Raw genomic sequence first — 3,331 nt, 5'->3', positions numbered from 1 at the left:
TAGCTATGGGTCACTTAACATTCACAAGGACTCCGGCCTCTAAAAGACACCTGCCCTCAAAAAAAAAAAAAAATGTCCTGAGCTCGGCAGTGGTGAAAAAAATTCAAAGCAGGCAAATGTGTCAAAGAGATAGTATGAAGAGGTAAGTTTTACTCACTCTTTATCAAAAAAGCAAAATGGAGGAAAGCTCAACCTCAGGAATGATCAGACTCCTCTAAGCTACAAAAAGCTTTCAGCTCACCCAAGTTAACTACCGTCAGCCAAAAGACTACAAACAATAAATGCTGAAGGGGTTTTAGAGAACTCTGTTCCCTCTGTCTGCGGAGGACATGTCTAGTTGTAACAGCCAATAATGAGAACAGAAAGGAGCTGCGTTTTCAATTAAAAATTGAGCCACCCTTCCATCCAGAACACCCACAGCCGAGCCTCTCACCTGAGAAGACGGGCTGCAAGAGCTGCACTCCACGAGTTTTCACAGTAGCCAAGACACCGAAGCAACCCAAATGTCCATCAACAGATGAATGGATAAGAAGAGCTGGTCCGTGGACACAGTGGACTATTAGCCATGGAAAACAAGGAAACACTGCTCTTTGAGGCACCCGAGATGAGCCTAGAGATCATCACAGAACATGAGTTAAGTCGGAAAGCAAAAGGCATACCGTATGACATCACCTATAGGCGTTATCTAACAGCTGACACAAATGAACATATTTCCACAAAGAAAGACACTCACACACTTAGAAAACAAACTAAGCTTAAGTAAAATGAAAGGTGGGGGGAATGGATAACTTAAGATTAGTGTCACCATATGTGTACAAATACGTATTAAATATATATATCAAACAGACCGACCATATAGCAAGGGAGGTCACCAGAACACTCTGCAATAATTTACATGGGAAGAGGATCTGTACAAGAATATATATATATATATATATATATATATATATATATATGTATACATATAAAACGTACAAATGAACCAGATTCTGTACATATAGGACCAACAGTATTCTAATCATTACCCCGATTTAAACAAATTAAAAGAGCGAACAAGAAGTAATGTGACATACACTTCTGGGGTTTTTTCCTGGCACATTCCATTCTAATTGACAACCTGGGAACAGGACTTCCAGAAGGCTCTGCTGCCCTAGTAACCAGATGTGGGAATGTAGCAATGCTGACGCCTTGTGGCCGTTTCCCACAGCAGCAGCTTTAAAGTCAGTGCTAATGGTCACTCAATATTCACACCCATTGCAGGCTTGTAAATGACACCTGCCCTCCAAAACAAAATCCTGGGGTCGAAAATCGACCAAAAAAGTCCAAAGAGGGCAACCTTCCAAGAAGACAATTTCGAGAGGTTTATTGTACTCACGTTTTTTTTTTTCTGTTTTTGTTTAACAGAATAAAAAAAGGCGTGGAAAAATGCTGAACCTTAGGAATTATTAGACACGAAAATACACGTTACAAAAACCTATCATGTCACACGACTCAGCATGGCCAGCAGCAAAACTTCTGCAAACAAGAAATGCTGACGGGGTGGTGAAGAAATACGTACCCTCGGTTCTAAGTGGGACGTGGTAAGAGCCCCTAAGGAAAACACAGTGGAGTTGCCTGGAAAGGGTCAACATTGAGCGACCGTTCAATCAAGCATAGCCACTGCTGGGTCTATCACCTGAGAGGATGAGAATCAAAAAGACACGGGCTGGCAATCCTGCAATCCAGCAATGTTTACCATAGCCAACACTTGGAAGCAATGAAAATGCCCAGCCACAGAGGAATGCAGAAAGGAGCAGTGGTCCATGGACACAATGGAAGAGTACTCCAGTGAAAAGTAGAAATTCCATTTTAAAAACAGATATAAGTAAGGAGACATCAGCTTTGGGGGGTTTCTCCAGACACATCCCACCGTCATTGATAACCGAGGAACACCACTGGCAGGAAGGTCTGTTTCACTAGTTACCAGAGTGGGAAACGCAGAAATGCTGCAGCCCTCTGGCCGTTACCTGCAACGGCAGCTTGAAAACCCGTGCTAATGGTCACTTCGTGTGCACAAGTCCTGGAGGGCTGTCAATGAAACCTGCCCTCAAAATGTCTTGAGGGAGGTAGTGGCCAAAATATTTCAAAAGGCGGCACATACGTCAAGAAAGGAATGTGATGAGGTAAGCTACACACACAGTTTGAAGAAAAAAAGGACATCCCTGAAAGCTCAATTTCAAGGCTTTATGAGACGCATGCAAATCCAACCACAGAGGTATCGGCTCACACCAGTCAGAAGAACCATCAGCAACAAGACTACCAACAATTCATGCTGAAGGGGTTGTGGAGAAGTGCATACCCTCTAGGTTAAGTGGGACTTTGCCGCCAGCCGCGGCGGGTCCTCAAAGTGTAGCAACAACCGACGAGAGGGGGTAGGGAACTGAACGCACCAAGGTATGGGATCAGAAGGGCACAAGCAACTGACGCTTGCAAGGCAAGTTTAATAACAAAGCCTAGCCGTATATATACCCCTAAAGCAGGGACTTTGCTTCGTCACGCCTTATCGGCATCAGCTGGTTGGTTGGCTTCTCGGCTTAGTCACACCTTATCAGCATCAGCTGGTTGGTTGGCTGCTCGGCTTCTCCCTCAAAGGCACCAATTTCCCCTCCAGGGTTGCTTTTCCTAGCTTTAGGGAACAACCAGGGACTCCCAGTAACTGAGCAGGTCCCTGGAGCGATTTGGCCAAAGGCCATCTCCTTTTGTATGTTCATACCATAAAGTCCAGGATGCATACCAAGGAGAGTACAGTCGGGCCCTGAGGCTTAGGAGGGTCTTAGTGGCGCCTTCCTCAGAGGGCAATGCTCGCCACAGGACTTCACCTGGTAAGAGGCACTAATGGGAACAGAATGGAGGTGCCTTTACAAGGTAAACACTGAGTTACGATATGATCCAGCAGGCCCACTCGTGGGCCTATAACCTAAGAAAGAAGACAGAAGTGGAAAGACACAGGCAGGCAAATCTGCATTGCAGGAGTATTACAATAGCCAGGACATGGAAGCAAGCAGAAAGTCCATCAACAGATGAGTGGACAAAGAAGAACAGGGACCTGAACAGATGGAATATTAGCCAAGGAACAAAAGGAAACAATGCCATCAACAGCACCATCGGTGAGGCTAGAGTTCATCACACACCTTGCAGTAAGTCACAGAGCAAAAGATACATAGCCTACGATATCACTTATAGGTGTTCCCTAAAAATTGATATCACTGAAGATATTTCCACAGAGAAAGGCAATCACAGATGCAATAAACAGATTTATGGTTCACCCATGGACAGGTGTGAGAATTGTGTA

This window comes from Kogia breviceps, unplaced genomic scaffold (genome assembly GCF_026419965.1).
Source record: "Kogia breviceps isolate mKogBre1 unplaced genomic scaffold, mKogBre1 haplotype 1 scaffold_56, whole genome shotgun sequence".
NCBI classification, from domain to species: domain Eukaryota; kingdom Metazoa; phylum Chordata; class Mammalia; order Artiodactyla; family Physeteridae; genus Kogia; species Kogia breviceps.
The sequence above is the reverse complement of the archived record's forward strand: the minus strand, read 5'-3'. Positions refer to the sequence as shown.